This window comes from Lampris incognitus, chromosome 7, assembly GCF_029633865.1.
Source record: "Lampris incognitus isolate fLamInc1 chromosome 7, fLamInc1.hap2, whole genome shotgun sequence".
NCBI lineage: Eukaryota > Metazoa > Chordata > Actinopteri > Lampriformes > Lampridae > Lampris > Lampris incognitus.
This window is the reverse complement of record NC_079217.1, coordinates 54212710-54228266: the sequence shown is the minus strand read 5'-3', so window position 1 is coordinate 54228266 and position 15557 is coordinate 54212710. Positions and strand designations below refer to the sequence as shown.

Sequence of the window (15557 nt, the reverse complement as noted above, 5' to 3'; positions counted from 1 at the left end):
TACCATCTACCATTTAACAACTGGATGGCAGTGAGGACAAAGGAAGCCTTGTATCTCTTAGTCCTAATACAGGGCATCCTCAACCAACGACCTGAGGGTAACAGCTCAATCTCTGGCTGAAGGGGGTGTCCTTGGCACTCCAGAAGGGAAGCAGCGTTTCTGAACACCTTCCTGTTATAAAGGTCAGTAAGCTGGGCATGACTTCTCCCTGAAATCTTACTAGCCCATTTGATGAGTCTATCAAGCCGTTTTGTATTGGCCAGAGTCAAGTTACCAAACCAAGCAACGATACAGTACATTAAAACTGTTTCAATAAAACTTGTATAAAAGAGAGTCATCATCTGGGAGGGCACATTAAATGTCCACACTTTCCTCAGGAAACAAGTCTTTGTTGGACCTTCTTTGATGTGGAAGCAACATGAGTTTCAAAGCACAGTTTGTTGTCAAGAACAACCCCCAGATATTTGTAGCTATCCACCAGCTCAACGTCGGCATCTTTAATGATGGTTGGTACAGGACTAGAAGGAGTCTTTCTAAAGCTCATCATCATGTCTTTAGTTTTAGACACATTTAAGTGGGATGACATTTGGGGATGAGTTGTTGCCTCAAGTGAAGGAGTTCAAGTATCTTTGGGTCTTGTTCAGGAGTGAGGGTAGGGTGGAGTGGGGGATTGACAGGTGGATTGTTGTAGCATCAGCAGTAATGCTGACATTATACCAAATCTTTGTGGTGAAGAGGGAGCTGAGCCAGAAGGCAAAGCTCTCAATCAGTCAATTTTCGTTCCAACCCTCACCTATGGTCAAGAGCTTTGGGTAGTGACCGAAAGGGTGAGATCGTGGATACAAGCGGCTGAAATGAGTTTCCTGCATAGGGTGTCTGGGCTCAGCCTTAGAGCTAGGGTGAGGGGCTCGGACATCCGGAGGGAGTTTAGAGTAGAGCCGCCGCTCCTTCGCATCGAAAGGAGCCAGTTGAGGTGGTTCGGGCATCTGATTAGGATGCCTCCTGGGTGCCTTCTTTTGGAGGTTTACAGGGCATGACCAACTAGGAGGAGACCCCGGGGTACACCCAGAACTCGCTGGAGGGACTAACATGTCCAATCTGGCCTGGAACACCTTGGAATCCCCCAGGAGGAGCTGGAGGGCATTGCTGGGGAGAGGGACATCTGGGGTGCCCTACTTAGCTTACTGCCACCGCAACCTGACCCCAGAGAAGCGGCTGATGACAAATGAATGATGAATGAACATTTAAGTGGAGAAAGGACTCATCACACCAAGATACAAAATCATCGACCACAGGTCCATGTTGTTCCTCCTCCCCTTCAAGAAGACTTCCGCAAATGTGAATATGTGTCTGTTGGTATGGTTGCTGTGACAGTCATTAGTGTACAAGATAAAGAGTAATGGGGAGGGGCAACAGCCCTGAGGGGAACCTGTTGGAGAGTTTAGGTGAGGTTTTCGAACACAGCCCTTCTTTGGTCCTTGGTTAATTTTCTGATGGGTCAGGCAAAAATGAGTATTTGGCGCAGTAGAAAAACAAAATGGTAGGCACAGAGTCCACAGATGTCACACTCATTTTCAGGGGTCTAGTGGCTGCTCGGCTGAAAATTAAGTTCACGTATTTTAAAATGATTTAAAACTTTGGAAGAATTTGCTTCCGTTTGGGGACATGGAGAGTTTCTGTGCACTGTAGAAAAACAATGACTTGTTCTTAATTTCTAAAAAAGGGAAGGTATGTATCTTTGTTTTTGCTGGGTATGGCGCTTGTTGTTCAACATATGTATAGGAGTATCTATGCTAATTCTGGCAACAGGCAAGTCCATCAATACTGGGATGGCACCCAGCGCTTTACCTGTGCCTCCATCCATAGAGTTAGTGGTTGTGTCAGCAAGGGCATCTGACGTAAAATTTTGCAAAATCAATATGCGGATTGACAAGACCATACCAGATAAGTCAAAGCCCAGGTTTACAACGGCTACCATCGGTGCTGTGCCCTCACAGGGTACCAATGGAAACTGTAAAATCTACTGTGGTGGCCGCTGAGAAACAGGGAATAAGCCGAAAGAAGAAGAAGTATCTGTGCTAATTCTACTGTTTTTTCAATGTAAATGAAAAATTTGACCATTAAAGAACTGGTCAAAGCCAAAAGGGGTCAGTCTCTCTCTCTCCCTCTCTCTCCCTCTCTTAAATGATTAAAGATAATCCAGCCAGATCATTCAAACAAGATGGTATTTCCTTAAATAGAATTAAAATGTCAGTGTTCTAAATGAATGAATGAATGGATGTATTTGTCTCCAGCAGTGTTTTGTATCCTTATTTTCTGTGGACCCACTTTTAAAAATGACAAACCATCGCGACCCAATTCACAATAGGCCTCGTCTATAAACTGTAAGAAGAGAGAATTTGTGCATAAATGAATGTTCCTGACCATTTTTTACTGTCATTTCCGCATCGCCTTATATTATCCGGAATACATAAACCAGCCATTTCCAAATGATATACGTTTGATAAGTCACAACTTCAATTTCTCTACGTGTTACTGAAACATATGTACATGTTAAATTCTTTATAAATGAGACCAAATAAATACATTTAGTTAACAGGCTAGCTCATTGTTTTTTCCATCCTCTCATCAGTAAAACAATATACACATTTGAAATACTCTATAAATGAGACAAAATAAGTGCATTTAGGCGGAGTTAACAGGCTCTCATTTTTATCCTCTCATCAGTAGAACAAACAGAATGTATGCCAGCCTTTCATATTACATTCAATGTTATAAGTACCATTATCAGAACGATACGAATATTCAGTATCAGAAACACTTCTTGTTGAAAGTTTTCTGAAATGCACATGCCTTTTAGTTATTTTCTGGGAAAAAAAGGGGGGGCACAGTTGCCCAGTGGTTAGCACTGTTGCCTCACAGCAAGAAGGTCCTGGGTTCGAACCCCATGCCGTCCCAGGCCCCTTCTGTGTGGAGTTTGCATATTCTCCCGGTGTTTGTGTGGGGTTTCTCCCACCATCAAAAAGACATGCATGTTAGGGTTAATACTCCTGTCTGTGCCCCTGAGCAAGGCAATGGAAAGAAGAACTGGAGTTGGTCCCCGGGTGCTGCAGCTGCCCACTGCTCCGATACAATAGAATGGGTTAAATGCAGAAGAACACATTCATTGTAAGAATATAATTTTTGGGCGACACGGTGGCGCAGTGGTTAGCACAGTCGCCTCACAGCAAGAAGGTCCTGGGTTCAAGCCCCGGGGTAGTCCAACCTTGGGTGTTGTCCTGGGTCATCCTCTGTGTGGGGTTTGCATGTTCTCCCCGTGTCTGCGTGGGTTTCCTCTGGGAGCTCCGGTTTCCTTCCACAGTCCAAAGACATGTAGGTCAGGTGAATCGGTCGTACTAAATTGTTCCTAGGTGTGAATGTGTGTGTGGGCCCTGTGATGGCCTGTCCAGGGTGTCTCCCCGCCTGCTGCATAATGACTGCTGGGATAGGCTCCAGCATCCCTGTAACCCTGAGAGCAGGATGAGTGGTTTGGATGATGGATGGATGGATATAATTTGTTGTAAGGTACAATGACAAAATAAAGTGGCTTTCTTCTTTCGTCTTCATTATCAGAACAAGTTGGCTTGTGTTTAAGTGCAGCTGTTATCAAACAGTCAATCAATCAATATGAATGGTCAACAATCAATTCGTTAACCACATCAGGTCTATTCCATGTTAAATCTCATTAGGCCCATTATGTGCTTTTTACTTATCCTGAATATCATCTTTTTTTTTGAGGGGACAGGGGGATTTTTTTACCCTTTTTCTCTCCAATTGTATCTGGCCAATTACCCCACTCTTTCGAGCCGTCCCGGTCACTGCTCCACCCCCTCTGCTGATCCGGGAGTGCTGCAGACTACCCCATTTCTCCTCCGATACATGTGGCGTCACCGGCTGCTTCTTTTCACCTGACAGTGAGGAGTTTCGCCAGGGGGACGTAGCATGTGGGAGGATCACGCTATTACCCCCAGTTCCCCTCCCCCCCGAACAGGCGCCCTGACAGCTAAGAGGAGGCGCTAGTGCAGCGACCAGGACACATACTCATATCTGGCTCCCCACCCGCAGACACAGCCAATTGTATCTGTAGGGACCCCCGACCAAGCCGGAGGTAACACAGGGATTTGAACCAGTGATCCCTGTGTTGGTAGGCAACGGAATAGACTGCCACGCTACCCAGACGCCCCTGTGAATATTATCATTTTAGTACTACTCCAAATATCCAATTGTGAATATTAATTTTATTTCCACCTGCTAAAGTGACAGGTGGGGCTGCTTGCTTTTTAGCATTGCATTCCAGTCTGGTGTACAGGTAGAGACCATGAGTGTGGTAGAACAACCAACGAGCTCCCTCATTGGTTCAAAGGTGTACTCCAGATATAAATCTTAAATAAAAGATGTCTTGATGCATGCTCAATAATCCCGGTAAGAAAATCAAATAAGGTTGAATCAGTTCATCTGGACACAACGTTTACTGACAGATATATTTCATCACTCATCTAAGTGACCTCTTCAGCCTCAGCTGACTGCAGGTATCCCCACCCTTATAAACAACACAGTGGCACAACAACCGACACAGTGGCCGGGGAGGGGGAGAAATCCCACATTAAACAGGCCCTGGCCAAGTGTGGTTATCCTAACTGGGCGTTTGTCATAGCCAGGAAGACACCCAAACAGAAGGGAGGCAAGTTATGTCAATTTTATTTGTATAGCACAATATCACAAATTACAAATTTGGGTCAGTGGGCTTTGCAGCAACACAACACCCTGTCTTTAGACCCTCACATCGGATAAGGAACAACTCCGTAAAAAAAAAAAATTCCTTTAACAGGGACAGAAAATAGGAAGAAATGTCATGGAGAGCAACACAGGAGGGATCTCTCTCCCAAGATGGACAACGTGCAATGGATGTTGTGTTTACGCAATTTACACAATACAACACTGGAAGAGGATAACAGAATTATAATGGACTTATAAAATATTCTAGCGAGAAGGACGACAGCTGCCTGAACGTAAACCAGGTGATTCTGTGTGTGGTGGGAGTGTCAGAACAGCTGAGATGTGTATTTTCCAAACACCGTTTCTCAGTTGCTTTCAAACCCCAAAACACGCTGCGCCAGAAGTTGGTCCACCCCAAGGATGTTGGGATCGGCTGGGAGAGCTTGGGCTGCTGCATCCTGTGGCCCCAGGGACCCCGGCCCTAGCTGGAGCTGCTCCCAAAACACCGAGGGCGGTCTGACAGGATGCGGTTGCAGGGCAGGCTAAACTAACTGCTAGCCCATGCAGACCGGCAGTTCCGATAAGACCGAGGGCAGCCTGGCAGCGACCTCACCTAGCATTAACTGTATTTTTTGGTGTCACCGTGTGGAGTACGGGGAGGTGTGTCAAGGGTATCTGGCTGGGACAGCTGGCGTTGGATCAGCTGAGGGAGCCTGGAAAAACCGAGGGCGGTCTCCCTTACCAAAATTGAGTATACTTAAAGTATATTTTTAAGTATACTTTAAGTTAAGTCCAAGTATACTTGTAGACTTATATTTATAGTATACTTGTAGTATACTTGCTAAAATACTAAATTCGGACCACTTGAAGTATACTATGAGTATACTCTGAGTAAGTATACTCATAGTATACTTACTCATAGTATACTTACTCAGAGTATACTCATAGTATACTTCAAGTGGTCCGAATTTAGTATTTTAGCAAGTATACTACAAGTATACTATAAATATGTCTACAAGTATACTTGGACTTAACTTAAAGTATACTTGAAAATATATACTGTAAGTATACTCATTTTTGGTAAGGGCTGACAGGACGCAGACGTGGGGCAGGCTAAGCTAAATGTAGCCTATGCAGACCAACAGTTCTGACAATCATCCAGTTCGTTCCATTGGACAGTGATTTTTTTTTTTTAGTTTGGATATTTGAATATACGTGTTAGTTTGGATATATGTGATATTGTAGTCATTGGATATGTGTTTTTGTCTTTGTGTTGCACTGCTGTGGGCTGGAGAAAACGATATTTCTGTTGTGCGTCAGCCCCCTGCTCGGCCCTCTGGCTCCACCATGAGGTCCCGAAGCGCGTCGCCATCATCTGTCTCTGAAACACCAGGCATGCCTGCGCATGCTCATAGAGCGTCGCGTAGACACAATCAACAACAACGCACCTGTCCACAATGTACAACCACCACACCTGTGAGTGATCAGCTCATCACCAATCTACAAGACCTCAGCCAACCCATTGCGTCGTCACCAGAACGTGCCTAAGCAACAGTCGGTAACGTTGTCTAGCCTGCCTAGTTTACTCGTGCCTTCTAGTCTAACTGTCAACCCGTCCCTCCTAATCACGCCCCTCCAGGTTTCACCATCATTGCCCAAGTGAGCGTTGAAGTCCCCCAGCAGACCTGTAGAGTCCCCAGGTGGAACCCTATCCAGGGCAGTACCCAGAGACTCCAAGAACGCCAGATACTCCAAACTGCTATTCGGCGCATAAGCACACACAACAATCTAGGGCTGCATGATTAATCGAATATTAATCGCGATCACGATTTTGGCTTCCACGCTTAAATGAACATGATCGACGGCGATATTAACGTTTAAAATGCGTGCTCCGCTCATAAAAAACTCCGCTGCATATCAAATCCATCGCTTCCTAAACTAACAGTCAGCCAGCCACCAGGGGGCGATCGAGATGTTCTGGCTGTGCGGGGACCCTAATGGCAACATTTCCTGGATGTAGCGGCTGCAGTCCAGAGCATGGTCCATAAGAGTAGCACACAAGTGAGAGCAGATGGACGAAACCAACATCGAAAATGTCAGAAGCAGAAGAGCTAGTCCCTAAAAAAGGATCATCATCCGTTGTTTGGAAGTATTTCGGATTTAGGGCAAGTGATGGTAAGCAAGAACAAATCATATGCAAAGAGTGCATGAGACTTGTATCTGCGCCGAAAAGCAACACAACTAACCTGTTCAACCACCTGAAAAAACACCACAAACCTCAGTATGATGAATGCATGAAGGCCAAGAAGAATAGCGTCGCTAACTTTACCTCACTGAATCCTAGTCCTTCCCAAACATCCATAGCAGCTACGCTGTACAGCGCGTCGCCGTATCCATCCAGCTCCCAAAGACAGACTGAAATCACCAATGCAATCGCATTCCATATGGCTAAAGACACGTGTCCAATAAACACTGTGAGCGACGAAGGCTTCAGGAAAATGGTCAACTCGCTGGATAAAAGATATTTGATCCCATCACGCAATTATTTCTCCAAAGTGGCAATACCTGCGCTGTATGCCAAACGTCGAGGGGAAATAGATAGGGATGTCACAGCTGTCGAGTACTTTGCGACTACCACATACCTATGGTCGAGCAGAACAATGGAGCCGTACTTGAGCCTGACAATCCATTACATAAACTCTGATTTTACAATGAAGAGTCGATGCTTGCAAACGTCATTTTCCCCCACAAGACCACACAGGAGAGTCAATTGCCCAGGGACTGAGGGAAGCGATGGCCTCTTGGAATTTGCTGGAGGAGAGACTTGTCTGCACTACAGCAGACAACGGATCAAACGTTGTGAAGGCTGCTTCTCTGAATAAATGGACGCGGCTACAGTGCTTTGGCCACAGGCTCCATCTAGCAATAGGCGAGTAGCAGGATTTTTTTTTTTAAGAAAGAAAAAAAAGTACGTTTAATTGAAATATTTTGTGTGCGTTACGTTAATCTGTGATGATTAATTGTATGTAATCTGCGCTGATTGTGTTAATATGTGTGTGAATACTTTGTTAGTAACAATAGTAGCTAACATGTTATGAATTTGCAGATAACCACACGACTATTTTCAGTTATTTTTGTTTCTTTTGGATGCACGCGATAGCTGGGCAACGTTGGTATTTAACAGGTGCAGTCTTTGCGGACGTCAGCCAGCTTGTGGACCAATAACAAAATGTAAAACATTAGTTGGCAGTTTATTAGATAGCTAAACTGGCACTATTCTGGTTAGTGTTCTAGCAAAGTCTGTGGCTTTGGTTGACAGCATGTGAATTTGCGAAATGCGCAGTTGGTCACCGCGTTTTGATGGCTGCTTAGCGGTTTCATCCTTGAAACAGGCTAGCAAAAGTGCTATGGTTTAAAAGTAAGGCTAACTAGACCAGTTAGCTACACTGAGGTCGCTAGACTAACGCAGACTTGCTAGTTGGCTTGGTAGGTAATTGATTTAATGTAAAGACAGTCAAATGTGAGAATACTAGTATCGCAAATAACATCTAGAACAACTGCAGTGCAAACTAGGGAAATTGCTGTGGTTGTTTTACGATGGCCACATCAGCTGATTAGCTGGCCTTTTTGTTTAGATGTAGTTAGCTAGCTAGATTTTCTCAGGGTTTCCGGTATGGATGTCATTCTTGGTGTCTCAGTTTACTAGCTAATACAGCATGTTACCAATTTAACTGTGTAATATAACAATAATATGATGGGGATTGTTTATCAAATGTGTATAGAAGCAGATAAGGTTTTATTCTGTGCTTTAATTTAACATGTGAATTCTCTCGTGTTCTTTTTTAGAGAATGCAATGAGAGATCCTCGGATTGACCGTGCAGTGGGCCTGTGTAAAAAGCTAGTGAGCAGTTTCTCCTACAGCTGGAGGCGTAAAAAGGAGCTTACAGAGGCACAAAGGGAGCTGGAGCTTCCAGAGCATGCACTGAAGACGGAGTGCCCCACAAGGTGGGGATCGAGGCATGCCATGATAGAAAGAGTCCTGGAGCAGCAGAGGGCCATTGCTCATGTCTTGTCCACTGACAGAAAGGCCCAACACCTCATCCCCACATGGCAGGACACTGACGTGCTGGAGGCCATCAACAAGTCCCTCCGCCCTCTGACTGAGTTTACTGATGCGCTTTCCAGTGAGAAGTATGTCAGTGTTTCCTTTGTAAAGCCAGTCCTCCACCTTTTCAGCTCCTCTATCCCGAAAGTGAAGGAGGATGATCCAAACCTAACATGCACCATTAAGACCAAAATCCTGAGCTACCTGGATGAAAAATACAAGGACCCTCTGACACAAGAACTGCTTGACATGGCTCTGTTCTTGATCCACGGTTCAAACTGAGATACGTCAGTGAGGACAATGTTGCAGCCAGACTTACTTCTGAGATGGTGAGGACTATGCCTGCAGGCATGGTAGTAAGTAATTATTGTGATTACATACAGATACAGAATTTATTATAAATGAATGAAATGAAGTGGATTAAAATGTCATATGAAATCAAGTGCTGTAATCTACTTTCTGGATGTGGATGTTAAATATGTTTCATTAGATTGAATTTGGTATTCATATTTTATTTACCATACTCTTTTCAAGGAGACTGATCCCCACGTTGAGACGGCTGAGGATGCTCCAACTTCAAAGAAAAAGAAGATCTTGGCGAGCTTCTTTAAGACCACTGAGGGAACCACACCAAGACCCTCTTCCCCCCAGGAACAACAAGCTATAGCCTCTGAGCTACAGTCTTACCTACAATTAGGCCACCTTGACGGTGAGGAGGACCCGCTGGACTGGTGGAGGGAACACCAGAGACTCTACCCACGACTCTCAAAACTGGCAAAAAAAATATTTGTGCATTCCGGCCACAGGTTCCCCTTCCGAGAGGGTTTTTAGCACGGGAAGAAATGTGTTGACCTGCCTACGCTCATCGCTCAAGCCGGAAAATGTTGACAGGCTGGTGTTCCTTGGTAAAAACCTATGAATACTGTTATTTAACCTATTCCGCATAGGCCTGAATTGTTTTAATTTGGTTATATTCTGTAATGGCATATTTATTTTTAGTTAGCCTATATTTTGGGCACAATTTTATTGATATTTTGCTCATTTTGCTTTTTTTAAAGTCCTATTTTGATGCAAATATTTGTACAATTGCAGGCAGAGCTCTGTTTATATTCTGTGCTCTGTTAAGAGCCTCTGTTATATGGGAAAGTGCAATAAAAATATTTTTCCCTAAAATCAGTGAATAATCGTGATAAATAATCGTGATCTCAATTTTGATCAAAATAATCGTGATTATCATTTTGGCCATAATCGTGCAGCCCTACAAGAATCAGAACCTCCTCCCCCAGCGACTCGTAGTTGCATAGAGGTAACCCTCTCATTCCCCAGGGAGAACTCCAACATGGTGGAGCTCAACTAGGGACTTGTGAGAATCCCCATACCTGCCCGGCGCCTGTCTCTTGGCCAACTCCGGAAAAGTAAAGAGTTCAGCCCCTCTCTGTCACAGCCCCTCTCCCTTGACACCTGCTGACCCCCCCCCCCCTTCACCCCGGCACACCAGCTGGCCATCAAAGCAATCGCCCTCTCCCTTGACACCTGCTGACCCCTCCTTCACCCCGGCACACCAGCTGACACCTGCTGACCCCCCCTTCACCCCGGCACACCAGCTGGCCATCAAAGCAATCACCCTTGACACCTGCTGACCCCCCTTCATCCCGGCACACCAGCTGGCCATCAAAGCAATCGCCCTCACCCTTAAAAAGCCTCCACTGTGGACCAGTCTTCGCTGGAACGTAGCCATTCATGGACTTCTGCCTGCCAGTCTACCTGCCACCGAGCCAACTCCTGCTCTACCCCTGGGATCAGCCACTTCAATAAAGACTTGATTTCTTCCCTTACCTGGTTGTCCCGTCTGCTTTTGGGTTCTTTCCAGATACGTGACACTCTCCACGAATTTGGTACCAGATCCCAACTAGAAAACTTGACCATATTACACCAATTTTTGCCTTCCTTCATTGGCTTCCTATCCATGTTAGATCAGACTACAAGGTGCTTCTGCTGACTTGTAAAATCCGACATGGGCTTGCCCCATCTTACCTGTCTGATCTCTTTAAACCATACATTCCATCTCGAGCTGTTCGCTCTCAAAATACAGGGTTCCTTTGTGTACCCAAAGTTAAAAAGAAGTCAGCTGGTGGCAGGGCCTTTTCCTGTCGGACCCCGTTCTTGTGGAATAACCTGCCTGCTGCCGTCAGACAATCAGAGTCTGTTGAGTCCTTTAAATCCAAATTTAAAACTCATCCTTTTTGCCTTACCCTACATTTGGTTGCTTTTAAATTAATCTCCACAACCTGTACTGAATGGAAGATCGGTTTGTCTCAATGAATTTACCATGCACTGCTCTGCCGACCAGATTATAGAGTATAGATTATTGACAATTGCAAACTGTTCTCTTCTCTCACGTCTTTTCTCTCTCTCTCTGAATGATGCCTTCTACTTTATATTTTTCTGTTTGTGAATGGTGTGATGTGAGCGTCTGGTAACACTTTCTATGAAGCTTGCATCTATAAGGCCCAGAAGCATCTACAATGCCCTATAAGCATCTATTGCATCTATAACGCCCATACTTTCCTATAATATGTATTACAATGACTAACAGCTATGGCTGACGACTGTGAAATAACACTGAAGTCTCATTATGCATCTCTACAAAACTTCAGCAAAACAAGTTGGCTATGATGCATTATGACATTTGACAGATAAACAGGCTAATGATGACATATTTATAATGCATAAATCCATTTTCAATTGATATAGTGTATCATAAAGGTGGTTATGAGGTGTTGTGGGGGCGTATACATGGTTATAATGAATCTTACAATGACTTATAGCTACACTTATAGGGCGTTATAGATGCTTATAGAGCATTATAGATGCAAGCTTCATAGAAAGTGTTACCGACTCTCCTTTGTGTGCATGTGTAGTCAGTCCTCCTGTCAGGTCTCCATGGTGATGGTGGTCGCATGGCTCAGGTCCTGGGCTGTTCCGGTGGCATCTGGGCACTGCTTGGCATCCTCCTCATCATATTCTTCATATTATCTCATAATTCCATTATAATTCTGTTATCCTCTTTCAACGCTGTATTCTGTAAATTGTGTTTATCCCTCCTCTGTTGCTCTTCCTAATGTTTCCTCATATTTTTCTCCCTGTTAAAGGTTGTTTTTTTTTAGGGAGCTGTTCCTTATCCGATGTGAGGGTCTAAGGACAGGATGTTGTGTTGCTGTAAAGTTCAACGAGGAAATTTTGTAATTTGTGATATCGGGCTATACAAATAAAATTGACTTGGCCGACTGTCATGTACATCATTTGAGTTTCGCTACACTTCTGCTATAAAATAGTTTTAAAAAGAAATTTGTAGGATTCGACTTAGAGACGAGAGAGACATTGGTTGTAAACGAACTCTTTACTTAGAACTTAGCAAAGTTAGGATACTCAGCCATCAGGCTACATCTGCGTTCCCTCCAGTTCGGCTCATACTTAACATTACTTCCTAGTCTCGCCTCGTGAGAGCCCCCCATCAAAGACTAACCAGAGAGCATGCGCATTAACATAAGTCCCAATACATTACACCCCTTTCCCCCAGTCAACAAAATCTGCCAAGTGGCGTGGAGGGTGCCGGTCTCTTGCCGGACGCTGTTGAGGGGTAGTGGGCACAGGAATGGACACAGGACCAGAGGGATCTTCAACAGACCTGCTGGTCTCTGGTCGTGGCGTTTCAGACGAGGTAGACTCGAGCGGCCCATCTTCAGGTGACTGCTCACCAGGAACAATGGATTCTCCAGCAACCACATCCGTGCGTGCAGTCGCTCTACCATGCAGCTGATCCACGTGGCGTCGATGCATTTGCCCATCAGGAGTCTGCACTCTATATGAAACTGGGCCAGTAGGATCGGCTATCATGCCAGGGACCCATTTGTGTCCCCCAGTTTAGCTCCTCATGTACACAGTGTCCTGTGGCCTAAAACATCTGTTTGGGCCTTGCAGCTTTTCTGCACTCACCTCCTGCTTGAGGTGCATCTCATTTTCATAGTCAGGATGAAGGCGATCAAAGGCCGTGCACACTCCAGTTCATGAGAAGCTCGGCAGGGCTCTTTCCTGTTGCTGAATTGGGAGTCACATGCTGTGACAGCAGAAACCTAGCCAGGCGTGTCTGCCAGTCACCGATAGTGATCCTAGACAGGGCCTCCTTGGATGTCTGGACCATACGTTCTGCTTGGCCATTTGAACGAGGATGGTAAGGGGCCGTAGTCACTGCTCTGATGCCATTCCGTCTGGCAAACTCTTTGAATTCTTCCGATGTGAAGGCTGCACCGTTGTCAGAAACAATGACATCTGGCAACCCGCGAGTTGCAAAGAGGAGCCTCGGTTTACTGATCACTGCAGAGGAGGACATTGAACTCACCATGGCAACCTCTAACCACTTAGAGTGTGAGTCCCCAATTATGAGAAATGTCTTCCCCTGGAATGGACCAGCAAAGACAATGTGTAGCCGGGACCATTTCTTAGTTGTCCACTCCCAAGGGTGCAGCTGTGCTGTTGGTGGTGCATGACGAGTTCTCTGGCAGGTTTCACAGGATTTTACCGTCTGTTCTATTGCTAAATCCATACCTGGCCACCAGGCATAACTCCTCCCCAGGCCCTTCATATGCACAATGCCTGGGTGTGCATCATGCAGCATGGCTAGTACCTACTCCCTCGCCAGGTTGGGAATAACTACACGACTCCCCCTTAAATAGGCAGTCCTTGTGTGCGGACAGTTCATGGCGCCGCGTGAAAAACGGCTTGAAAAGGCTGTCAGGTGTATCCACTGGCCAGCCATGCAGGACCAGCGCAGCACCCGGGACAGAACTGGATCCTTCCAAGGGCGGCAATGTGTTTTGCATTCAGTGGGGCTTCAGGCGCCATTTCCAGTAAGAGCACCTCCATGGGTGGAGGGTTATCACGCATACCAGCGGGCAGTGGTAAGCGACTGAGGGCATCAGCATTTGCTAGCTGTTTGCCAGGGCGGTAGCACAATTCGTAACCGTAGGCCCCAAGAAGAACACTCCAGCGTAGCATGCGTGGGGACAGGACAGGTGGCATGGGCTTAGAGTGGTGTAGCAGGCCCAAAAGAGGGTTGTGGTCAGTAAAAAAACACAATGTGGCGACCAGCAAGGTACTGGTGAAATTTTTTTACTGCAAAAATGACCGCCAAGGCCTCCTTATCTATTTGGGCATAATTTATTTCAGTGGAGGACAGTGTCCTCGAGGCAAAGACGATGGGAGCCTCCCGGCCATCAGACTCCATATGGAAGAGCAGCGCCCCCAGGCCATAAGGCGAAGCGTCACAAACAACGGCTAATGGCTTTGTTTCATCATAGTGCATGAGCACGCCATCAGCCTGAAGCAGTTGTTTTGCAGCAGTGTAAGCTTTTTCATGTGCGTCAGTCCACTGCCAGGGTGCAGACTGATCCAGCTGGTGGTGCAGCGGTTCTAAGATGGTAGCCTTGTTTGGCAAAAAACAGCTGTAAAAATTGAGTAGGCCTAGGAATGACTGAAGCTCCGTTTTGTTCCGGGGTGAAGGCGCCTTCTGAATAGCCTCAACTTTCTCCATAGTCGGCCGCACGCCATCCTTGTCCACACGAAACCCTAAAAATTCAACTTGGTCAGCAGCAAACACACTCTTCTCCTTCTGTAGCCGCAATACTGCTTCTGCGAATCGTTCCAGCACTGCACAAAGACGGTCATTGTGCTGGTCAACAGTCTTTCCCGCTATTAAGACATCATCCAGGTACGGTTGCACGCCTGGTATACCGGCAAGGAGTATATCCATGAAACGCTGAAATATGGACACAGCTGTCGATACTCCAAACTGCAGGCGGCGGGCCCGAAACAGCCCGCGATTGGTGTTTACAGTGAGAAGCTCTGCAGCCTCGTCATCCAGCACCAGCTGCTGGTAAGCTTGTTTGAAGTCCAATTTACTGAAAAGCACCCCCCCTGCCAGTCTGGAAAACAGTTCAGCCACCGTAGGAATGGGGTATACATCAGGTTTCACAGCTGTATTCACAGTGCAGCAATAGTCACCGCAAATTCTTAAGCTGCCATCCTTTTTAACTACTGGTATGATGGGTGTGGCCCACCTTGAGTGTCTCACAGGTTCAAAAATACCCTGAGCTACTAGCTTGTCAAGCTCCTCATCTAGCTTTGGTCGAAGGGCAAAGGGCACCGAACGTGCTTTAAAAAACTTGGGTGATGCTGTCGTATCAATATCAATAGCAATTGGAGGGGTTCGTGAAGCCCCGAGGTCCTGGAAGACTTCTGCATATTCCGTTAAGATGGACTCCACGGATTGTAAGCATACTTGGAGCACCCCCATTACAGAAATGCCCAGTGCCTCAAACCAGTCCCTGCCCAGTAGACTTGCCCCCTGACCTCGAATAATAATCAGTGGTAAGGTCTTGTGATTGCCTTGATACTGCACATCCACAAAAGTCTTCCCATTAACTTGTAGTTCTGCTTGTGACCATTGTCTAAGCACACTACTGTCCTTGTGCAGTAAAGGCGCCTGGTCAGGCCACACGGTGTTGTAACTGCCCTCACTCATCAAGGAGCATGCGGCTCCAGAGTCCACCTCCATTACATGTGTTTTGTTATTCAGGATCACAGTGGCTTGATATGGCTTTTTTACGTGAGCATACAGCTGCCTGCCCATGGTGTAAA

At 45.9% G+C, this 15557-nt stretch overlaps 1 pseudogene; it reads right to left on the bottom strand.

The window, feature by feature from the left end:
* Positions 1-13014: 13014 nt before the first annotated feature.
* On the bottom strand, positions 13015-15318 carry LOC130115339 (uncharacterized protein K02A2.6-like; annotated as a pseudogene).
* Positions 15319-15557: the final 239 nt, after the last annotated feature.